This window comes from Heterocephalus glaber, unplaced genomic scaffold (genome assembly GCF_053883595.1).
Source record: "Heterocephalus glaber isolate CG9 unplaced genomic scaffold, H.glaber_assembly_v1.0 deba00001472, whole genome shotgun sequence".
In the NCBI taxonomy this organism is placed as follows: Eukaryota; Metazoa; Chordata; class Mammalia; order Rodentia; family Bathyergidae; genus Heterocephalus; species Heterocephalus glaber.
Window position 1 is genome coordinate 42,796,312 of NW_028258315.1, and position 25,936 is coordinate 42,822,247.

General features: G+C 37.2%; 1 pseudogene; it reads left to right on the forward strand.

The window, feature by feature from the left end:
- The first annotated feature begins 2,383 nt into the window (after positions 1 to 2,383).
- Positions 2,384 to 3,400, forward strand: LOC106010208 (putative G protein-coupled receptor 160; annotated as a pseudogene).
- The last annotated feature ends 22,536 nt before the right edge of the window (positions 3,401 to 25,936 follow it).

The following is a 25,936-nucleotide window of genomic DNA, read 5'->3' on the forward strand; positions in this document are numbered from 1 at the left end:
CATGATTAATGCTCACAACTTACCCACAATCCACCCCATGTCAACTTGACAACTGTTCATACCTATTTAAACTGTAGTTAATCTCCAAATAAATACAAAACCAAGTTAATAATTCTGCCTAACATAATGTGACTATCTTGAGTACAACTGAAAACACTTTCATTCCCTCCTCAAAATTGCAACAGTTTGAGCATTTTTCATAGGTCTAAGTCAAAGTCTCATCTGAGATGCATGGCAAACTCTTAGCTATGAAAACTGTGTAAAAAAAAAAAAAGCACAAGTTGCATAACCCCAGGGTACAATGGCACAGGGTTGACAGTCCCACTTGAAAAGAAAAGAGGCAAACATCAAGCTCTATAGCTACAAATCTGGCATTCAAAGAACATGGTGGTAAGATATGAATTCCAGAAGGCTTAGGCAGTCCCACTGCTATGACAATACTGGTTGCATCCCACTTGGCCTCTTTCTTGAGCTGGATCAGCTCACTGCCTGAGGCTTTCTTCCACAGATGTTCTGTCTTCCTGGTACCTTCAACTTTCTGTGGTCTCCACTGAACTTTGGCTTTGTTCCCACAGCTTTACCCACTGCCCTCTCAATGTCTCCTTGCCCCATCTCCCAGGACTTTTTTTGAAATCTGAGTGGAAGCCTCCCTGATCCCACAACTCCTGACTTCTGCATCTTGATAAAACCAGTATCATGAGAACTTCACCATGCTTTGTTGATAGTGACTGCAGTCGCCAGGTCCCCTTAGGCCATGGCAGAAACAGCCTCTGAGTACCTGGATGCACAGCAGAGTGAAATGAATCCCAGAAAGGCAATTCCTCAGGTAGTCCTTCTCAAACAGGGGCCCAGGAACTCTCTTCTCAAATGAAAAGTTGACATTTTTGTACCACTGAGCTTACAATGAGTGGGGTCTTAATGATTTCTGAGATGCTCTCAAAACATCTTTCTTCTTGTCCTTGTACAAAGTACTTGGTTTCTTTTTAATGACACTAATCTCTTCAGCAATCATGCTCCTTTTGGCCCCAAATTTAGACATAGATTCTTTTGGCTCAAAATTTAGGTTCTCCTCAAATATGTGCATTTTACAGTCTTTCCTGATCCAATTACTAGGTTGTTTTAAAGTACAGATAGAGTCTATTTAGAAGAGAGGGTAGAGTGGGGCATGGAGGCAAACGTTGCTTTACATGGTCTAGTTCATATGTCTGAATAATTATATTTTGTACTCTTTATCTTCCTTGTTGTGGACCATAAGGATTTAGCCCACTTTCTTCTCTGTAGAGCTTGTCACCACTACTACCATTACCTCATATCTGCTAAATTCAGAGGTTCTTCCTCCATTTGGCTTTCCATGTAAAGGGAAAGTGCTTAGGAGATTTATTTGACAGAAGGATAGATTGGAGGGCTTGGAAACCATCGGAAATGGCAAGTAAAGAGGTATGGATGTGGGCTGACAGAGCTTATAGCAAAAAGCTGGTACTAGAGAGGGAAAGAATGAATGCCTGGGGTAGTGGGGGAGACAGGGAGCATTAAAGATGTGCAGGGCTTCGTCATTTGCCTGAGTTCATCATTAAAAGAGGAAAAATGTTGGAATTAGTGGAAATGGAGAAGGAAGGGGTGATTTATTTGTGATTTGGTGGTGTTCCTGAGTTTGGTATGAGACACATTAATTTCACAGTGACCATGGAACAGTCAGATACAAATGCTTTTAGATCAGGTGGTACATATAGTGTTGATGCTTTAATTCTGGAGGTAAAAGTTTGTTGGCCCTCTGGTTATAAGTGATGGATAAAGCAATGGTAGGCTACAGAGTAAGAATTTAAAAAAAAGAAATGAGAAGTCAAAGACAAAGCTTTGGGGGATAGCCATAATTTGGGGTAGGAAGGAAGAAAAGGAACCAACAGCGGCAGACCAGGTAGGGTCCCTGCGCAGGACACAGGGATCAAGCTCTGGTAGGTGGTTTCTGCTGGCAGACTCTGGAGGAAAGTGCAGTTCGGAGCCCCAAGAGAAGCACCAGAAACTCAACTTCCAGAGATAACTCACACCAGCAAAGGATAGCTTACATAGCATTTTGGCATAGCAAAATGAAATGCAAGGAACCAACAGTGATAATTGAAGGCAGCAAAACCAAAATAAAATAGGAGGATCATTGGTTAGGAAGACTCTGGAGAGACTCATCTGGTCATTCCATCTAGGCCTCCTCCAAGCAACACCACTTGGCAGTTGTCTGATTGGCAGCTATGCTTCTGTGTCCTTGTACCACAAACCTGTGATGGAACTTTTTCAGATAAGGTCAAGTTAAACTACAGTATGTGAATGGAAAATAAAGTGAAGCAGTGTTTTATCATGTATTTTTCATCAGGTCTTCTTGAAATTTAAAAATATGACATCTTTTTCTTCAGACAACTGCTCTTTTCAGAGCCAGTTACATCAAACAAATCAGCCTCTTGATGCTACTTTTCTGTTGTTCTTGGTAGTACTTGGGAAAATATTACTAAATATCCTCACACTAGGAATGAGAAGAAAAAGCAGCTATCAAAATTTTATGGAATGTTTTTGTGTTTCATTAGCATTTGTTGATTTTTTATTTTTGGTAAACATTTCCATTATATCCTATTTGAGGGATTTTATGCTTTTAGGTATTAGGTTTACTAAATACCATATCTGCCTCTTTGCTTAAATTATTTCCTTTACTTATGGCTTTTTGCATTATCCAGTCTTCTTAATATTTTATGTAGATTACTGCCTGAATTTCTCTAAACTCACCAAGCTATCATCAAAATGTCAGAAGTCATTTTATTTCTTTGCAGTAATTTTGATTTGGATTTCAGTCCTTGCTTATGTTTTGGGAGAACCAGGTATCTACCAAAGCCTAAAGGCACAGAATATCTATTCTTACCAGTGTCCTGTCTATGTCAGCGTTCAGAGTTACTGCCTGTCACTTTCCATGATGATAATTTTATTTATGGCTTTTATAACCTCTCGGTCAGAAGTTATTACCTTGGTATAGGCTATTCGAATGACTTCCTATATGAATGAGCCTATCTTATATTTTCCTTCTTCATCCCTCCCTAGTTACATTGTAAACTCTAAAAGAATACTCTTGCCCAAGCTCATTGTCTGTTTCATTCCTACCTGGTTACCATTTTTACTGCTTCAGGTATTCATTCTTTTACCTAAAGTACAGATTCCTGCATATATTGAGTTGAAAATTCCCTGGTTGTACTTTGTCAATAGTTTTCTCATTGCCACCATTTGTTGGTTTAATTGTCACAAGCTTTATTTAAGAGATACCTCATTATCCATAGATCCATTTGTCAACTGGAAATGCTGCTTCATTCCACTTACAATGCATGATTTTGGACAAATTAAAAAGCCTATATCAATAATAATTTGTTAATATGTTGCCATTTTAAAACTAAACCAATTGCAATAAAAATCATAATCTTAGAAACAGGAAAGAATAGTGAATCAGAAGGTGCCAAAAAGTGGGACTAAACTGAAGGTCTTTTTCCCCCTTTAACCTTTTATAGTTTTCCAGCATACTTTTGGGGTTATGATATATAATGCCAAGAAGTTCTTATGCATACTCAGGACTACTATATAAATAAATTTGTTATTTATACAAAGGTGAAATGAGTTAACATTTGACCATACTGATGTTTTTGTTGCCCAAAAAACCTGGATACAAAATGTTATATAAATCTGAGGTTTCACCAACTTTAAAATGTGAACTTAAACATTTTATCATATTTTAAAAATAAAAACCATTTTCTTAAAAAAAAAAAAAAAAAGGAGAGAAAAGGAACCAACAAGGGATAAAATGATAACATTAGCTGGACATGGTGGCACACGCCTGTAATCCCAGCACTCAAGAGGCTGAGTCCCTGCAAGTTCAAGGCCAGCCTGGGCTACACAGTGAGTTCAAGGCCATCTAGAAGTACATAGTGAGATCCTGTCTCAAAAAAAACAAACCAAACAAAAACACAGCCAAGCAAACAAACAAACAAAGAAAAAGATGATAACATTAGGCAATGCTGAGAATTTCTAGAGAATGACAACAGGAAAACAAAATGGGCCAGGAGTTTGATAAAATAAAGTTTTGGACAAAATGGGCTAGGAGGTATCTAAGTAACATGAAGATGTAAAAGGGTTAACTCGAAAGAAGACTAATACTTATTTTACTCTGCGAAAGGAAGGAGAAAGAATGATCTTCTCAGTGTTAATGGTTGGAGAAAGTGCAATGGTAGGAGTGGAAGTGATTTTGTTGAGGCCATTTAATGACAGCGGTGGGAATTGAGCTGAGCTCTCTATTAACCATCCAGGAGCCCCTTTAGTGCACAGATGTGTGCTCTGAGGATGCTGCCTGGAAGTGTGATTTTTATCCTCAGCTCTTAGAAAACAAGAGCTAGTTCACCAGGCAACCCAGGGAGCTCATTGATTTTTCTCTTATAAGCAAGGCTCCTTCCCTGCAGCTGAAAGAAAATAGAAACATGAGTCCTATCATCACTTTGAATCACTGAAAATCTCTGGTGGATTTTCTCAGCAGATGGGGCATTAATGCACATATTCTTACCATAATACAAGCTAAGATAATAAATTCAGCTGACAGATTCTCCATCCCTCTCTCCCTTTCCTTCAATTTCCTCCCTCCCTTCTCTCTCCCTCCCTCCCTCTCTCCTTTCTCTCTGTCTCTTTCTCTCCCCCTCGATTCCTTTTCTAAAGTTATTTTTATACTGTGGTGGAGAATCAAAGGTGCTGCCATGTGCCATATACCATTTGTTCAAAAAATGTACCAAAGGTGATCTCTTACAGACAGAGAAGAACATGTCCACACACCTGTTGTCCTACTCTAGCTGTTTCTTTCTGCTCTGTGGGCAGACTGGGTTTCTGCCTCGTTTCATCTTTGTTGTTGGTTTGCCTTTTATCCCTACAGAAGAGACAAGTCATCTTCTCTGGGGCCCACATGTGAGGCACTTTCCTTCACTCTGTTCCCACCAAGAACCTGGACTCAAGACTTCTTCATATCCCACCCAAGTTCCACATGAATGTTGACAAGCAATGCCAGTTTTACTGATACTTTCAGGGGAAATTAGAGGAAAATAATATTTTTAAGAGAGGAAAACATCACAAAATTACCTGAAGAAATTTTCTGCTGTATTTTTTCATGGAGTTAGTTTTTTCTTTCACTTATCTTCTTTTGAGTGATTCTTAATGGGAGGCCTTAGCTTTGCTCTCCCAGGTGACACTTCACCTCTCTCAATATTCTTCTTTATAGAATAATTTCATTCTCTTTGCTTCCCCAGTTTTCAACCTCAGACTTACCACTGCTCCCATCAACAACAGATGTTCCTTGGGCTGGCCTGTCTTTCCAAGGCAGAGGGCATTATAAACACACATTTTTACTTGGTTATGCTTGCATAGGATCTTGACTTTCAAAATCCTTTTGTAATGATGCATACTTTGATGACCAGCCTTTGTCACTAAACTTAGATTCCTACTCTTGTCTTTGGTGCACAGGGAAGGGACGGGATAAAGGAATACAGACACTGGGTTCAGGTGAGAAATCATGCATTTAGAAAAGCACTTATAGAAATATAGATAATTGGGGTTTCTTGCAATGAGAAAATAGAGAAAAAGCATTACTCTTTTTAAACTTCTGGAATGTAGTAGTAACATGGGTTTGGGAATTAGTCTTTATAGGAAGGTTAAGCTCTTGCTGCACTTAGAAAGACTGAAGGGTGAAGTATGAAGTACTTTTGTAAACTGTATTTCTATTAACAGCACTGTCTAGAGAATTTCCATTAAGAATTCTCTTATATATAGCACAGGAGATCAAGGAGTTTGTAGGAAGCAGAGACTAGAAATTGCAAATGTAGTGACAACATCTTCACCTACCTTAAGTGCCAACCTCAAGCTTTATGTGTGTCCCAGTGTACAATGCTACCATAGCCATGATGTCTGGTGTTTGCTATGTGCTTTCCTGCTTTTCCTCTCTTTAATACTAGAGCCCTGGCTGGCCTTTCACAGTCAAGGTACCACATTTATCTGTTTATAAGTGATGCTTTAGTTTCAAATGACAGATCATTGGTCCTCTGTATCTACAAGGTCTTCATCTGCAGATTCAACAACCTGCAGATTGAAAATATTTGAAAAAAGAAAAGTTCCAGAAAGTTCCACAAAGCAAAACTTACATTTGCCACATGCCAAGTTCTATATTGAATCCTTGCAAAGAAAATGATGTGTAGGCATTGTGTTTAGTATTCTAAGTAATCCAGGCTTAAAGTACTGATATTCCTCATTTAATGACCTACTTGGTCAGTGACTATTCAGACTTACAACCCACCACTTGGATTTACCATCTGCATTGGGACTTATGATGCAGGAATATGATTGGCAGTGCAGCCTTATGGTGGCTTCTTTTACAGTACAGAATAATTTTTGCTGATTGTGCTGTATAGTACACTATAGAACTGTAGTTTTATATTCTGTTATACATTACAAAACTGAATTAATGTTTATGCAAATAAAAGCAAAATATCAAGTTGGAGTTTCCTTTGTTTCGAATATTGTAATGTGCATGCTATATACCACTTCTCATTTAGCGACCAATTCAACCAACTACCTGGTTGCAGAACTGTAGCTGGGTGTTAAACAAGGAATGTCTGTACATAGGAAGATGAGAATAAGTTAAATACAAATACTACACCATTTTAGATAAGGACTGAAATAGCCACAGATTTTGGTGTCTGCAAGGGCTCTGGAACCAACCCACTGCAGATATAGAGGGACAACCTTACATACAGTTATAGAAAAATGGACTGAAGCCATTCTCCATTATTATTGAAGTTTTCCAAACTGTGGGTCATAAAACCAATTTGTTGAGTTTTAATCACTTAAAAAGTAAAATAAATAAAAGTGCAAATATAAAACAGATTCCCATATAGAAAGAAGGTATTGTTTCATGAAACTTTCATCTGTGTACATACAATAAGTTGTGGTATAAAATATGGATCTTTTTAATTTTTTACTATAACTCACAAGTGGGGAAAAAAATAAGAAACACCAGAGAGTACCGTCCTTGTGTTTACATAATATGCAACAAATTTTGCCTCATGAGTATAAAATAGAGGGGTTTTTTAAACACACAAAAATGCCATGAGCTTAGCAGGTCATGAATTTAGTAGGTCATGGCTAGCATTATTAAAAATAAACAGAATAAAATGAGAAATATCAAAGTGCTTTTATATAATTGTTACATAAGACTTCGGTTTCTATTTTTTTCTTTTTGCAGAACCTGTATGCAGGCATGTGATAGGACATGAGGTAAAGTATTTCTTACTGTGAGTCATGGCCTTAGGCTTTTGGAGCCACTGTTATAGAGTATTCAAGGTAATAGACAATTCTGCTCAGAGAACAATCCAGGGCTGAAGGGTGATCAAGTCAATACAATTCTAACCAATGACACAGTTTTGTCCCTTAAGCATGATCTCCACCACGCTATTATTCAAAAGGATGCCCAGAACACTAAAAGGTTGAAATATTGTAGAGAAAGAAAGAATTGTTACTTCTTTTCTGTCTCCACTCTGCCCAAACAGAGTTTGGAGATCCTGTGGAAATCCTACCTACTCTGGTAAATTGATGTTATTTTGTGGAAGTTGATATTGAGACAAGCTTAGGTGTACAACGCTTGTTAGGGGTGAAGAGCTGCCATGGAGAGGGAAAGGAGGATTTGACAAAGCACAAGTGTAATGCAGCCCAGCATAGGTGCAGGGGCTCTGGAGTGGGTGGGCCTGCTGAAAGTGGCCCATGTTGTGTGGAAATGGTCAGCCATTGTACCCAATACCCCCACTTAATCGTGAGATTCAGGCTGCTCCTAGAAGGCATGGCCCTTATGCTGATGCTCTCAGTAGCTGATGCTGCTCCTGGACATGACAACTGCAGACTGTCTACTGACCACATTCCATAGCAAGTCACTCCTTGAAGAGGTATCTGGGCAGTGCATTTTCACAAGTGAAGAAACCACATACTAGTATTGCCTATTGTGGAGGAGTGCAGAAAACTTGACTATCCTCGGGCAACACAACTCAGGCACCTACAAGGATTTGATTGCTTGGCCTCCTGGTTGATATTGGGGAGAATTTATCAAAGATGGTGATGAACTCATTCATTGACTTACTGAATGTACTCACGGAGCACTAGACATGGCATTGGTTAGATATCAGAATATGAAACGCTCTCCCAAGAAAGCTCATTCAATTTCTGGACATTAATCTTAATTTCTAAGACTGAGATTATATTTGCTTTTCAGATTATTTATTTACAATTTCATGATCTTCATATGTTCTCGTAGTTAATTATCAGAACTCCATGAGGTAGGAATCATTAGCATCATCATTTTGAGAACAAACAAACAAACTCCCTCAAGATCGAGTAAGTCAAGACCCTTGATAGGATCACTCAAGAGGATAAGATGGGCTCTGGGGATTTTTTACTCTGATTTTATATCACTTGGTTTTTATTCTGCTGTATTATTTTGTCTATGGAGAAAGCTGATATATCTGCTTCCCGATAGGGGTTACCATCTTTTCCAGGGTCACTTCTCTGGATTTATATAAAACATACCTAATTATCCCACAAGACACACCAGTTATGCTGTGAGAGTCTTAGCTAACTTTGGACTTACAATGAATTTATGGTTAAAAGAACAAGATCATTTTTATCTGATAAAATAGCTCTTTCCCACCATGTACTTGGCATTCAATTTCTACTAAACTTCATTTCAGCCAAAGTTCCAGCCTGTCACAATTCATTTACTAAACATGCATATAATGAGTGCCCTCAATGGGCCAGTTCCTTTTGAATTTTGGTTGTTCCACTAAATATATTAGTTAGCTTGTTTAGCTTTTTGCTGATCATAAATCTAATTATGATGTGTTCTGTATACATATTTTATCCAATGTTCTGATGAAAGTCTTGAATAGAAATGAGATAGTATGGAAAAACTAAAGATAGGTAAAAAGGAAACAAGAAAATTGTTATTTTAAAAATTGTACGTAAAATCTGCATCCTCAGGATGCAAAGTTGCCCAAGGTCACAGTGCTTTTTTCTATTCCAGGAAATTAATTCCAAAAAAAAAAGCTTAAGCCTGTAAATTGAGCCCATGTTTTTCCTTCCATATCTGTTAGGGAAATATTCCAATTTTAAGGAAGCAACATTATTAGGTGGGTAGCATATCTCTATCACTTTATTTTTAAAACTCTTATCCATCATCAGCTTTAATAATTAGCAATATGTTGACAATTCTGCTTTATCTTTTTCTCCAAAGTCCCTCCTCCCCTGAAGTTTTATTTATATATTTTTATTAGTACATATTTATAGTACATAATGTTTATACTCTTTGTACGGAGTTGGTACATGTACATAACTCATCTTAATTGCTTTTTTCATCCAATTTTCCTCCCCACCTTTCCCACTTACTCCATCTCTGGATCCCTTTCCTAACTGAGAAAGGTCTATCTCCCTACTTCCTATTATCTATCTTTTATTTTGCTTCTTATTTATAATTTGGGTTTCTCATATAAAAAAATGCCATATTTAAGGTTTTTTAAATTTTTTTTTGTTGCAATATTTAAGTTTGTGTGTCTGCTTTATTTTGCTTTACATTATGGTCCCAAGGTGCACCCATTTCCCTACAAATGACTCACATTTGTCTTTCTTTCTAGCAGAGTAGTATTCCATTGTGTATAAATGCCACATATTCTTAACCCATTTATCTGATGATGGATATATAGGCTGCTTTGAAGATTTCGCTAATATGAACTGTGCTGCTATAAGCATGAGTGTGCATGTAGCACCGGAATATGCTGTCTTTAAATCTTTAGGGATGTCTTTAAATCTTTAGGGGAATATCTGGGTCAAATGGAATTTCTTGTTTCAGTTTTTTAAGAAATCTCCAAACTGATTTCCATAGTAGTTGTACTAGTTTACATTCTCACCAACAATGTAGAAAGCTTCCTTTATCCGACAGCCCTGCCAATATTTGTTATTATTTGATTTCTTGGTGATGGCCATTCTTTCTGTGGTAAAATGGAATCTCAGTGTTGTTTTAATTTGCATTTTTCTAATGGTCAGCAATGTTAAGCATTACTTCACGTATTTATTAGCCATTTTTCTTTCTTCTGTGAAATGTCTGTTTATTTCAATTGTTCATTTTTTGATTATTACATTTTGGAAAGCCTAATTTTTTTAGTTCTTTATATGTTCTAGCTATTAGTCCTTTGTATAAGAAATAGCTGGCAAAATTTCTTTCCCAATCTGCAGCTTGTCTTTTCACTCTGTTGGTTGTTTCTTTTGCTATGCAGAAGCTATTTAATTTGATATGCTCCCATTTGTTGATTCTTGGCACTATTTCCTGTGCATCCGGTGTTCTATTCAGAAAGTCCTTGCCTATGCCCATGACTTCGAGTTTTATCTATTTTATCTTCCAGGAGGTTGTTTCTGTTTTAGCATTTATTCTTTGACTTATTTTGCTTTCAAACAGTTTGCCTTCTAACTTTGTCCACCAAGTGGACACTATCTGACAGACAACTAAGAACAGACATCCTAGGTGTCTTGAGGACACCCCAAAGTCACACAAAAACCCAATGCCAGAGCATAATGTGCTCGTCTCTTGAGAGTCTGCACTCTCTTTTCTCTGAGTGTCCACTTCTTTAACACCACTGAGTAAACTTTTCCATGCCTCTCACAGGTGCATCCTGAAGTGTCTTCTCTGTGATCAAAGTCAGTGGATCTACCTATCCTATGGATGGGAGAATTGAGGTCCCCATCTTTGTTTTAGAGGAGCTATTCAGATCCCACCCAGTTACAGAATATGTCTAAGGACAGAGTTGAGCTGCTGGCCACTGGTAACTTTTATTAGGGTTTAAAGCAATTTAAATCACTTTTTGGAAAATCACTTGGCCAATTGTGAATTCCACAGAGCACATATTCTTCTCTCTTGCTGTATTGGTCACTTTCTGTTGATGGAAGAAAATATTCAACCCCACAAATTAAAGGAGGAGAGGCTTATTTCTCACAGTTTCAGAGTTTTCAGTCCATGGTTGGCTGATTCCATTGCTGTAAGTCTGAGGTGAGGCAGTACATCACGGCAGAAACGTGTGGTGGTGTAAAACTGCTCACCTCAGGCAAATCTCAGTGATCCACTCCTTCAACAGGGCTCTACCTCCTAACAGCACATTACTATGAACAGCAGTGAATTAATCCACTAATAGGTATTGTACTCACATGATCCAATCACCGCTCCAGGAGTTTCTTGGTCCAGTCAAGTTGACAATTATGATTAACCATCACACTTGCCCAAAGGGATTTCATGACAGATTTTGTCAGAAGTTCTATTGAATTCCAGTTACAAATGTCTTTAGCTCTATTTGGAAATTTCATCAGGAAATGTAATACCTTTAGTCTGGTAAGACATTTTCTGCCTGAGTTCAGTTTGCCTAGTAATCAAGAAGGCTCTGATCCATCTGATTTCATGTTGGATCTGCTTCTCCTTTTCTGAAACAGTCCTTCCTAGAATGGGACATGGAGGTAGATAATTTCTGACTTTATTCAACCTTGTACAACTCTCATTCTATACAGTGCGCATTGACCTCCTACTATTGGGGACCAGAAATTTAGTTTTTATAACTTCCTGTGCCTTATGAATACTGCCATGTTTGTGAAACAAGTTAAAATATAGTATTTGGACTTATAAAAATGAACTGAAAAGCAAAAACTTGAACTGGTAATTTCTGATAAGAATATATGATAAGACTATCTGGCCTCATACTCTGCTATGATTCAAAGTTATAAAATATGAAATGTACCATACATGGCTAACTGTAAGACAAAAAGATTCTTTTTGAAATTAACGATATATTGGTGGAGTAAAAGAAAAAAGGGTAAGATTCTGGAAAAACATTGATGAGTGTTGTATTTAAGTGACAGGGCATAATTAAGAATTTTTAAAACAGCATTTAGTTTTTTAGGAATTGAGTTCCCTCCCAATGTTACTTTCAAATACTTCCAGAAATTAAATATAAGAGTAGCCTTCCTGAAACTAATATGCAAGACAGACTGTGGTAAATGACATTGGTGGCATCCATTTACGGAACTGACTAATCAGTCTCTGCTGGAGGTGGTGGGAGTATCCTGGATCCAATTTATTTCACACTGACACAAGCCCTTATCACTTGCCCTATTGCTATAAATGGACTGAGAACTAGTCACATAAAGTACATTCTGTGCAAAGAAAGTCATTCATTGAGTCCAGCTCTCCTGTGGTTAGCAGACATCATACCTACGCTTCCCTCCTGTAAGCAGAACATAAACAGGCCATTCAAATTAAGAGCTTGTTGAGAACCCACATGGCTGTAACCAAGGCAGCAGCTGCAGCTGCCACAGCCTCAGAAAAGAAGTGAAGATTCTATTATTTCCCTGGTATTCATAAAAGGACCACTTTACAACTGTGATCTCACCATGTGGAGAGATTCCATTGTATTTTAAATTTTAGAGCTGACTTTTACAAACAGACATTAAAACTAATAGCTGTGTGCCTGGTGCTTAGAAAGCAAAGGGTTATTAAGGCAGGATTTGCACAACGCTCTTGGGGGAGTCAAACTAGAAAGGGAAAATGACTATTTAAATGCAAAAAAAAAAAAGCTTTCTACATAAAATGTCATTTCAGATTAAAATGGAGAAAGGAATCTTTAAAATAACCAGTTTTCTTTAGTGGATGGTCCAAGACTGCTGGGGTTTTCAATGGTTCATTGTGGAAGGGGGGGGCAGTATCCGGTTGGGGGGGCTGTGGGTGGAGATTGTGCAAATGTTGTACTGTACCAGTCTATCCTCGGTCTGGAGCTCTTTTGATTTCCTATGTAGCCACCAGATGAAAAGTGTTTATTCAATGACAAACAAAGCCAAGTTTGTGAGCAGGAGACTGATTGCATTCAAAAAGCTAGAAAAGAGGTCAGAACCTACCAGAATCAAATTCACTAGAGACACACAAGAAGGAGCAAATTTCACTCCCCTTCCCCAGCTCCCCCTCACACACTCAAATAAGCTAGCCTCATTTCCACTACATGTGTGAAAGGTTGATACAGCTTGGGCAATGACTGATCTGGTGTGAATGTGGAAGAGACAGGACCTAAAGGTCACAGTGAACTACAGTGTGATAATAGGCCACAAAAGCTCATTGTAGAGCAAAGAACATTACACATAAGTGCATTAAAGACTTCTGATTTTCAATGAAAATTTACACCTCTTCCCAAGAAAGTAGTTTCTTAGTACTACAAAATGAGCATTCTTTCTTTTCTCCACCTGAAAATGTAGCACTTTCGAGCTACATTTTTTTTCTAATTTATTCTATCCAAAGCAGGGACAATTTCCCAGATTCAAATCCATGAGAGAGTCTAGTATAGGACTATGTTCCCCAGAATGGTGCAGAGACCTGTGCCTTGCTTCCTGACAGCTTTGCATCATGCCTGTTACACCTGCCTGGTTCCAATAGCTGTCCTTCTGCCTCATCCAGTTCCTCTTGGTGGGACGGGTGAGTCTAAGCCCATTTGGACAGAGCTCTGAAAACATTCCTGGTACTTGTCAGTACCCTTCACGAGGAACAGAAACTGAGGACTATTTCACATGAATTCCCAAAACTTACCTTGTCTTGATTCTCTTGATCCAGGGCTTCACATTATTGCTTGGATCTCCTTAGAACACAGACTTAGGGACCCTTGGCCACTCTCCCTCTCGACCCTCAGCATGGTGTACCAACCCATCCTGTTCCTGGTGATTTCTTCCCTTCTTCGGGGGATGAATGAAGATAATGAAAAAAAAGCGCTGCAAATGGGAATTTGGACTCATTTTTTTTTTTGCCACTTTGTATCAGAGAATGTCTCCTTTTCTGAGAGAGAAGATTTAAAGCAAAAGCAGGGTTTCTGCTGATGGTTTCATGCAGCAGAAAAAATGGTACAACATGAGATGTGTCTGGTTGTTTTAAAGCACTATATCAGAATTCCTATGCCATTCTAATAAGTTAATAAAAATGAGTATAAAGTCCATGTGTCCCTGGACAAAGTCCAAATTGGTTCCCCAAATGTGGATGGAGAACTTAACCCCACCCTACATGGAGAATGAGTTCCAACTCTTGTGACAGAAAAAGAATTTTCAGAACTAGTCTGTAAGAAGCATAAAGGGATTTATTAGGCAGAATTTTAAAAGTACACACTGGAGGAAGTAGAGTGCATGCACTCAAGAGAGAGCTACATCATGGCCGGGAACTGGGTATATTTATGTGGATTTGGGGGTGTCCCTATGATGACTTAGCTAGGATGTATATTCCGCCTAGTGTCTGTTGGGTTTACTCATTTGATGGATGAAAATGCAAATCATTCATACGTTTTGAAACTGAGGTATGCTGTCCTCTTAATAGTGAGCTTCTTGAGGATGCAGTTTAGTACGAGCGAGCCTGATTTACAGCTGAAAGGCACAGGCCTAGAGCCTAGTTTATAGGCTTATTTTCTTTAAGACCATTAGGAATTTTTTTTCTGAAAAGGGAAAAAAAGCTTGAATAACTTTTGTGTTCCGAATTTACAATTTTTTCTTAAAAACTAAAATTTTAATATTACAATTTTTATTGTCTCCTTTTTACCTATCTTTATACCTCACATGTATTATTAGTTGTCCTGTGGATATGCTGCAACAGGTGTGAAATGAATTGCAGTTCTCTTCTCATTTCCCTCCATGCTTCCCCTGCGTTCCTCTGGAGGCCTGAGCATTAGAGATAATTGTAGAGGAGTGAAATTATTCTCACTCTCAGCTTCCTAATGTGAGGAGGCCTTCTCTTCCTATGCTGATCTCATTTTCCCAGCTGGGGAGAAGTTAATTGTACTAGAAATAGTGTCTCTTACATTTCTTTAATATTTTCCTTTCAAAGAACATCTATGCATGACATAGTTAAAAGCTGGGGTGTACCAGGGACTAGAGGGGAGGAAGGGATGAATGCCAATGACACAGGGAGTGTTTAGGGCAGTGAAAATTCACTGTATGGTACTGTGTGGTGGATACACATCCAAACCCATAGAATGTTCATCACAAAGAATAACTATGGGCTTTGGGTGATACTGATGTGCCAGTGTAGGTTTATTGATTGTAACTGATGAGCCACACAGACCCAGGATGCTAATGAAAGAGACTGTGTGTATATGTTAGCGGGACATACACAGCAAAAACTGGTGCCTCCTGCTCAGTTTTAGTGTAAACTTACATCTGCTCTAAAAAATAAAATCTATTGAAAAAAATAAGCAAGAATACCAGTTATTCTTCATGAGTTGGAAATAAAGGTCCAAGACAGCCCTCAAGTCACCTTTCGTTTGGAAGGGAGGTCATGTTATTTGTTGCTCTCCTGCTTACATCAGTTTTGGAACCTTTTTTGTAGCTCTTTGAGAAATAATGGCTTTCACATCTGCTATAGTCTTTTTAAAAGAAGATTATGAACTCTAGTCCCCTTGCAATTTTTCTGTTTTCCTCAGTGTTGGGGGTAATTTATTTATTCTCTGCTTTACTCTCATTTCAGTAGGATTTGGGGGAGGCAAACATACATGTTTTCTCTGCTATGTTAAACTGGAAGGCTGGAAAGCATTTCCAAAAATAGATATTTTGGGGTCCCAACTTCATATCTACTAAATCAGAATTACTTGACATGTTGGCCAGAAAAGGAAAAACAATCAAGTCTCCTTTATCTGGACCTCACCACTCTGGATTCTGAGGCAGAAGATCATGAGTTTGAGACCAGCTTGGGCTACATAGCAAGGTCCTGTCTCAGAAAACAAAATAAATAAATAAAAATCCCTCTCCACGGCTGCAACAAGCCAGGCCTTGGAGCTTTTCACTATGTAGTGTGTATATGATGTTTAAATCTGCAGTGATTAGAACCCATTCTTGCAGGATCAAACCCCAGATCCCAGGCAGCCCTAGAGTTTGCTCTTTTCTTGCTTTTTCAGGCATCTAACTTTTCCTTCCTTCCTGGACACTCAAAAGATGTAATGATGTACATTTTCTTCTTGTCCACCACGGTATTTCATACACTCGTGCCTTTGAACATGCTCAGACCTCATAGCTGTCATGTGATAAACTATTCATTCCTCTCTCTGTCTTTGATGGAAAACTTCTACCTGCTCTACTGCCTCCCAAGCTGCCTCCCTTCAGGGTCTGGTTTAGATGGGCATTTAATAAATAACATTGAGATATATTAGAATTCAGCAGATTCTGTTTCTTTTTTTTCCCCCATTAAGTTTATTGGTACATTTTAGTTATAAAATACATTTACATACATCATTGGGATCTTGTACTTTTACATGAATATCTTGGTTCTTATTTTTTTCCCCCTTCCCCTGCCCTCCCTTCATCCTCTCCACCCTTCCCTGTTTTCAAAGATTTTGTTTTCATTTTTTTCCTTTTCTCATATTTTTTCTTTTCCCTTCTTTCCTTTCCCCTCCCCCTCCCACTTCCCCTGCTCCTTTAGACCTTTTCTTCCTATTACACAATATCAATTATACATTTTTAAAATTAAAATATCAAGATCTAGGAGACATAACCACAGATTTTACAGAATTTAAAAGGACATAGAAAGCATATTTCAAAAATCTGTTTTGAAATAAATTTGACAACTTCTAAGAAGTACCTTGGAAGACAAATTAATGAAACTAACTCTGGAGGAAATATAAAATTCGAATAGCACCTATTGAAGAAAGTATATTCCTAGCTTGAAAACCTACCTATATGACAACAGCAGGCTCATATACATTTCAACTGATGGAATTCAGCAGGTTCTGAATTCATGTGGATTAGCATGGTTGAAAAGGACAATGTTAGCAAAGGTTCTAGAAAAATCAAAGAATAACTGGGTTCTTCTGGGGTACTTAATAATAAAATACTACAGTATTTCTTAAAATCTTATTTTAAGAATGTGTACAATTATATTGTATAATTAGAATTTCAACTTCAGAAACTTCTCTTTTGTCTCTAATTTTCATCTATGCCTTCATAGCTAGTGTAATTCCACAGTTAGCAAAGAGCTACCATTCTACCCTATGATGTCAGTCTAGCTGTGTCTTAAAGTCAATTAACCTAAAAACAAGTTTATACACTAGGAAAACACTAAGAGCTGTTCACTGCTTTAACTGTTAAGCTGAAGGCTACAGGCTGAAAAGTGCAATCTTTTGGTTCCAAAATACAATAACAAAGACAGAAATAGATGTTGATGTTAGCAAAGACAAAGGTATGTTTGTTTAGACATATGTTTCCATCTTCTCTCCTGGAAAAGCTTACTTAACTGCTGCAGCCCTTGGAAAGGGCTTGGACTTGGCGCAGGTGAATGAGCCTTGTATGCTAACTTATTAATTAGCTCTGGGAACTTAAATTTTAGTCAGCCTAGATGCAAAATCATGTGCTTCTCATTGTGCCAGATGCTTTCACAGATCAAATCCTGCAAGCACAAATAATTTTTCTCTTGGGGATGAATTTTATAAGCTGTTATATTACCTCTATATTGTAATGAACCACTTTGAATTTGGTAGATTTAGCAACTCAGACTTCTTTTTCTTTTTGTTCATTGCAGAATTAAGACAGCCAACCAATTAATCCCAGCATTTAGTGAACTTGTACTCTCTTTGTACCAAAGAAGAGTGCTTGCATCTCCTGGCTATAACTGCCTTATCCATTTCTGCCAATGCGGCAATAGCTTACAGTGCTAGGCAGGCAGCAGGTGACTGACAAGTATTTGTTACATCACTGATGTGTCATAGATGAACAAGTGGCTGGTTGAATTATATATGGCCTGGGTCTCTGTCCATGAGGAATTCATAACCTAAATCAAAGATCACACACTGACTTAATAAACAGGTCCAGGATGGTAGAAATGAACAAATGAAATTGTTTGAGTATAAGAAAAACCAATGGTCACAAAAAATGGGCTCAATCTTTCTCTGTTTTTATAGGTGTGTTGTAACAAAAATATACATTAAAGATTATATTATCAATTTGAGATTAAAATTAAATATTTACTATGTCTAAAATATATTTTAATATGTAATTTACTATACATTTGATTTAAATTTTATGTATTTTAACTTATAATTCATTAGGTTTTGATCAGAACATTAGAAATATAACTATTCTTTCTTTTTAAAAAATTCTTTTGTAGTAAGATGACAGTGTCAGGTCTTACAATCCATGTTGCAATGTGCAAACCAGAATTCAGCTTTAAACCTTTAACAGGCAGTGACATTTAGTTTTATGCAGTTTCATAATGAAAACCAGCTGTTCACAAATATAGGTATTCTAAATGTGGGTAGATTCTTGCACAGTGGTTTTTATAGTTAAAGTAAGTACTCTTAATATATTTGTAAAATTCTGCTTTTTGAAACACTGTATTTTCTTTTCATTGTAGTATAGTACAATAACTTCCATTTATACCTTTTATTCAAATTATGAATGTTATATCAGAGTATGAATTGCACTTTACAAACTCATTCCCTAAAGTTTGAAATCTAAGATTGTTTTTCCCATTCAGTCTTCAAACTGACAATTTAGAAAATGATAAACTTTTATTTCAGGAAATGGATTTCAAAGAGAGAAACTGGACTGTGACTAACAGCTAATGTAAATTCAAAGGGCTAAATCTGAATTCACTCCCTGTTAGTGAAATATGGTAAGACTTTTCCTTTGGGTTGCATTTACATATATATTTTCCTCCAAAATTAATTTAAAAATCTCTTTGCCACCATGACACAATCAATGTACTGGACCTCCACGTTACAGTACCATGCTATTCTTTGAGTTTAATAAACAAAGTGATTATGGTTTTAGACATACCACAGAGAATGTTTCAAGCATTTTAAGAGGTTTAGTATTATTCCTGATGAAATGATTTAACAACTATCTCAGTACAATACCCTTGCAAACTGTTTGCAATCTGTTACCATCCTAGATTTAAACACTTTAGCAATTTTACTGTTCGCCTTCACTGTTCCCAAAGTGTATCTGTAGTACAGCTTATGAACAGAGACCAGTCCACATAAAACTGTCAAGACTTTTCTCCGTAAAACATAATATGTCGCGTCCTGATCTATGCAGCTATCGTAGGCATTATGTCCAGAAGTCTATATCAAACTTTAGTCATACCAAAATTCAACTGAAAGGACAAAGAAATACAACTAACTAGGTTCATCTCAGTTATCATAGAAATTTCATAAATAATTTATTCCTCAAGCAACTTGTTCTGGAAGTTCTCAGCTTTATCGTAAACATTCTGAGCACAGTTGTCTCCAGTTAGACTTAGATTGATAAATGCTTCTTTCTGTCCCACATGTTGCTGCTGTCCACAGATGCTCCTTCTGAAAAAGTACTGATACTAGGCAAATTGCTTCACATAGTATGTAACTATTTCCCAAGCAGCATTGTTTATTTTATTCACATTATATTCAAACCACATGCAATTTCTTTTTTAAATTTTTATTTTATTGGTACATTTTAGGTGTACAATATAATGACATTCATCATTGGAAATTTGCACCTTTACATAAGCTCTCTTGGTTCTTATTTTTCCCCATTACCCTGCCCTCCCTTCAACCCCTCCATCCCTCCCTATCTACAAAGACTTTGTTTCCATTTTTTCATTTTCTCCTATTAATTCCATTCCCTTCTTTCCTTTCGCCTACCCCTCCCACTTCCCCTTCCCCTCTGCCCCTTTTCTTCCTATTGCACATTATCTATTATACCTTCTAATCCTTATTTACACTTCCAGTTTCTCACACCAGAGAAACTATTCAGTATTTACACATGTGTGTCCTATTTATTTCACTTAAGAGTATCACCTCAATGTGCATCCACTTAGCTACGTCTCTAATTTCTCATTTTTTATGGCTGAGTAGTACTCCATTTTATAAAAATCCACATTTTCTTTATACAGTCTCCAGTTGATGGGCATTTGGGCTGTTTCCAAGTTTTAGCTATTACAAACTGTGCTGCTATGAACATGGGTGCACATATATCACTGTGGTATGATTCTTTTCATTCTTTGGGGAAGATCCCCAGCAGTAGAATAGCGGGGTTAAATGGGACTTCCAGTCCTAGTTCTTTGAGGTATTTCCGTTCTGATTTCCACAGTTGTTGCACCAGTCTCCACTCCCACCAGCAGTGGAGCAGTGTTCCTCTTTCCCTACAGCCCAACCAGCATTTGTTATTGGTGGATTTCAGGAGAGCAGCCATTCTTTCTGGGGTGAGGTGGAATCTCAGTGTCATTTTCATTTGCATCCTTGACTGACCAGAAATGTTGAACAATTTTTCATATGTTTATTTGCTATTTCTACTTCTTTGAGAAATGTCTGTTCATTTCAGGTGCCCATTTTAGGATTGGGTCTTTAAATTTGGGAGGTCTGATTTTTTTAAGTACTTTATAGATTACAGATAGTAGACCTTTGTCTGAGGAAAAGCAGGTGAAAATTTTTTCCCACGTTGTGTGTTGTCTCTTCACACGGTTGGTCGTTTCTTTTGCTGTGCAGCTTTTTAATAATAAGAGATTCCACTTGTTGATTGTTTGTGCTTAGTTCACAGACAACTGAGGTTTTGTTGATAAAATTTTTTGCTACACCAATGTCTTCAAGAGTTCTACATAACCTCCATTCCAGCTGGTTCAGTGTTTCTGTTATAATTTTTAAATCTTTAATCCATTTTGATTTTAGTTTAGTGCATGGTGAAAGATATAGGTCTAGTTTTAATCTTTGGCAAGTTGAAATCCAATTTTTCCAGCACCATTTATTAAAGAGGTTATCTTTCCTCCAGTGAGGTTGTTTGGCTCCTTTGTCGAAGATGAGGTGGCTGAGTGTATCTGGAGTTGTTTCTGCATCTTCTAATCTGTTCCACTGGTCCTGAAGTCTGTTTCTTTGCCAGTACCATGCTGTTTTTATCACAGTAGTTTTGTAGTACACTTTCAACCTGGGGGTTGTGATACCCCCTGCCATGTCTCTGTTGCCTAGAATTGCTTTTGCTATGCTGGGTCTCTTTTCTTGTTCCAAATGAATTTTTGGATTTTTTTCTCCAGGTCCATGAAATATGCTCCTGGGATTTCAACTGGGATTGCATTGAATCTATATAGCAGTTTTGGAAGAATGGCAATTTTCACTATGTTGATTCTTCCTACCCAGGAGCAGGGGATGTCTTTCCATTTTATGATATCATCTTCAGTCTCTCTTTTCAGAGTACTATAGTCTTCAGAGAAGAGGTCATTGATTTCTTTTGTTGGGTTGATTCCTAGGTATTTCAGTTTTTTGGATGCTATTGTGAAAGGAATTGTTTGCTCTATTTCTCTCTCAGTCTGTTTTTCATGTACAGAAAAGCCATTGATTTTTGTCTTTTTACCTTCTATCCAGTTATTTTACTGAATTTGGTTATTAAATCTAGAAGACTTTTGGTGGAGTTCTAGGGGTCTTCTATATAGAGTATCATGTCATCTGCAAATAATGACAAGTTGACTTCTTCATCTCCTACCTTTATTCATTTTATTTCTTTCTCTTGTCTAATTGCCACGGGTAATGTTTCCAAGACTATATTGAACAGGAGTAGTTATAGTGAACATCCTAGTCTTTTTCCTGATTTTAGTGTGAAGGATTTCAGTTTTTGACCATTTAGTATGATATTGGCTGTTGGTTTTTCATAGATGGTTTTTATCAGATTGAGCTAGAGATCATCTATTTCAATTTTTTATAGGGTTTTTATCATAAATGCATGGTGGACTTTCTCAAATGCTTTTTCTCCGTCTATGGGGATGATCATATGGTTTTTGTCCTTGGCTCTATTGATATGGTGTATTACATTGATTGATTTGCATATATTGAACCATCCCTGCATCCCTGGGATGAATCCCACTTGGTCAGGGTGTATGATCTTCTTGATGATCTTCTGAATTCTATTTGCCAGTATCTTGCTAAAGATTTTTGCATTTATGTTCATTAGTGAGATTAGCCTATAGTTCTCTTTTTCAGCTGGGTCACACTCTGCTTTGGGAATCAAGGTGATGCTTGCTTCCAGGAATGAATTTGGGAGTATTGCTTCCCTTTCAATTTCACTGAAGAGTTTAAACAGTAGTGGCAGTAGTTCCTCTCTAAATGTCTTGTAGAATTCAGCGGTGAAGCCATCAGTACCTGGGCTTTTCTTAGTTGCTGAGTTTTTAATTACATTTTCAAATTCATTAATTGGTATTGGGTTGTTTAGAATTTTTAGGTCTTCTTTCAACTTTGATAGTTCATATGTATCTAGGAATCTGTCCATTTCTTCTGTGTTTTCCATCTTTTTGGCATATAGGTTCTGGAAGTAGGTATTGATGATCTTCTGTATTTCTGTTGGGTCTGTTTTAATTTCATCCTTTTCATTCTTAATTGCATGGATTTCATTCCTAATTGCCTTTTATTTCCTTTTTCTGATAAGATTGGCCAAGGGTTTGCCAACTTTGTTTATTCTTTTGAAGAACCAACTCTTGGCTTCATTGGTTTTTTGTATCATTCTCTTAGTCTCCATTGCACTGATTTCTGCTCTGATCTTTGTAATTTCCTCCCTTGTATGAGCTTTGGGTTTGTCCTGCTCTTCTTTTTCTAGAAGCTTGAGGTTCAGCCTCAGGTTGTTTAACTGGGTTTGCTCTGTTTTCCTAATATGAGTATTTGCTGCTATGAATTTTCCTCATAAGACTGCTTTCATTGTTTTCCATGGATTCTGATATGTATTGGCATTGTCATTTAATTGTAGGAACTGTCTGATTTCTTCTTTAATTTCGTCTGTGACCTATTGATTATTCAGAATCTTTGTGGTTTCTTTTGCTATTGATCATCAATTTCATTGGACTATGGTCTGATAATATACAGGGGGTAACTTCAATTCCTTTGCACTTACTTAAAGATGTTCTATGAGGCAGTATGTAGTCTGTTTTGGAGAACGACCTGTGTGCAGCTGAAAAGAATGTGTATTCTGATTTTGTGGGGTGGAAGACTCTGTAAACATCTGTTAAGTTCATTTGTTCAAGAATTTGATTGAGTTCTAGTATTTCGTTGCTTATTTTTTGTCTAGTTGATCTATCTATTTGTGACAGTGAGGTATTGGGGTACCCCACTACTATTGTATTAGTGCTTATATGATTTTTCATGTCCATTAGTATTTGTTTTATATGGTTGGGTGCACTAGTGTTTGGTGCATAGATATTTATGATTGTAATCTCTTCCTTTCGGATTGTTCCCTTTACAAGGATGTAGTGTCCCTCTTTGTCTCTCATAATCAGTGTTGGTTTCAAATTCACTTGATCTGCAAAGAGGATAGCTACTCCTGCTTTTTGGGGGGTTCCTGTCACATGGAGTATTGTTTTCCAACCTTTAACTTTCAGTCTATGAATTTCTTTTTGATTTAAGTATATTTCTTGAATATAGCATATTGTTGGATCTTGCTTCTTGCCCCATTCTTCCAGTCTATTTCTTTTGATTGGTGAGTTGAGACCATTAACATTGATGGTTATATCTGATACATATTGACTTATCATTGTCATGACTTTTTCTTTTTATTGGATTCTCCCACTTTGCTTTTAATTTCTTGTTGTGCCTGGTGGATTCATTCTGCTGTGCTTCCTGGGGGTGTGATTCCCATTTTCTTTTCCCAGGATATTGTATAAAGTTTTTTGGAGTGGTGGTTTGGTATTTTTGAAGTTCCTAAGGTGCTCTTTGTCATGAAAGTATTTTATTTCTCCTTCAATTTTGAAAGATAATTTTTCAGGGTACATCAATCTGGGTTGGAGGCTGTTTTCCTTTAGGGCTTGGAATTTGTCACTCCAAGTTCTTTTTGCCTTTAGGGTTTGTGTTGAGAAGTCTGCTGTGATTCTGATGGGCTTTCCTTTGTATGTGATTTGTTTCTTTTCTCTAACTGCTTGTAGAAATTTGTTCTTCTGTTGGGTTTCTGGAATCTTAACAATTATATGCCTATGTGTAGATATTTTTTGATCTAGGCTAGTTGAAGTTCTACATGCCTCAGTTATCTGTATGTCAAATTCTTTTCCCCTGCTTGGGAAGTTTTCTGCCATTACTTCTGTGAAGAGTTTTTTATGTCATCTGCACTCTCTCCTGTTTCTTCTTTGACTCCAGTCAGTCTTATATTATTCTTCTTTGCATCATCTAGCAGCTGCTGGATTAATTTCTTGTGGTCCTTTACAATTTTAAAGCAATTTTTCTTTTGATAGTCACTAATTATAATCTTATCTTTTATATCTGAAATTCTGTCCTCACATTGGCTCGTTCTGCTGTGTAGACTTTTGATGGAGTTTTTAATCTCCTGGAAATCTGTTTGCATCTGTTTTATGGATTTCATTTGTTTCCTGTTGGGAGTCCATCATGTTCCTCAGCTCCTCTCTAGATTTATTAATCATGTCTTGCACTATGGGCACAATCTCTGCTGTTATGTGAGAAATTATTTCTGATTTCATTTTTTCCAGATCCTCTTTTCTTGTCAGTTCAGGGAGTCCAGGTAGTTGAGTATCAGTGTTCCATCTCATTTCACTTTGGTGTTGCTCTGGGTGATCTGGAAGTCTGGTTTTGAGACTTGCTTACCTGTCTTCTAATTTTGTTGGGGGGGAGGTGTGCTGCTGGTGCCTACGTGTCTCACCTCCTCTGTGCTGGGAATGGTGGTATGTTGGCCAGGAAGCCTCCTCCTCTGAGCTGGGAGCTATGTCAGGTAGACCTGGATGCCTCCTCCTCAGAGCTGGGAGCTGTGGCAGGTCAACCTGGAAGCCTACTCCTCTGTACTCCAGTTGTAATTTCATTTTTTATTAGATTTTATTTTTACCATGCTTCGGTCAGGTAGAACTGTAAATTATTTCATTTAGATTTGTAAATTATATTTTTGACAATCTTTTTTTCACAGTAAATGTGTTTTTTCCCTTGCTGAACATATGAGATTATTCTTTCCTTTACCAAAGAAGTGTGGTTTTTCCCATTTTTCTTAAAATCTCTGGCCTGTTGGTCAAACTTCTTTTAGCAACTTTTCTTGGAAACATGAGTGCAAGATATTTTTTTGTTTTCTTTTTTACTGTAAGAAAAACAGCCTGGCTGCTTATTGGCTGCTATGCATTGAACACATTTTCTTCTTTCATTCTGTTTCTGCCTTGGAGCTAGTTGACCATGGATTGAAACTATGGTAAACAGGAAATTTCTGTTTTCCAACATCCTGAGAATGAAGAAGCAATTCTTACACAGTTTTCACGGACTTAAAGAAAAAAGTTTAAAATGACTGTTATCACATCACTTGCTTCTACTGGAGAAGTAAAGGAGTGAATTTAAAGCTACTAAGGGAAAAGACACCAGCTAATATTAAACCAGAGAATGAGGAAAGGAAAGAGAAGTAGATCATCCAAAAATCATAAAAAGAAGCTGACAAACTTTGACGACAACTGTAGGAATTAGCCCTAAGTACAATGTCATATGAAAATCTGCTTTTACAACTTTCAGAGGAGGTTGAAAGTGAGTCGTCAGGTGACTCAGCTAGCAATGATGACTTGGATTATGTAAACCAAAGAAGATAGCAAGATATGACAGAGAAGTACAGAATGAAGACCTTGATTCTGATGAGGAAGAAAATGGTAATATTAATAAATATCTGACTAGCCAAAATGCTATGAAATGGTCATGTATACCTGAACATTGTTAGAGCTATGTCAGAAAATGTTATTAAGTTCTTTCCAGGGGTGAAACTTACTGGATGGAATGCTAGCACTGCAATTCAATGTTGGAAATTTTAATGGAACATATGGCATAAGATTATGTCAAATACACTAATAATGAAATACCAAAAAAAAGAAGAAGAAAAGAAAAAC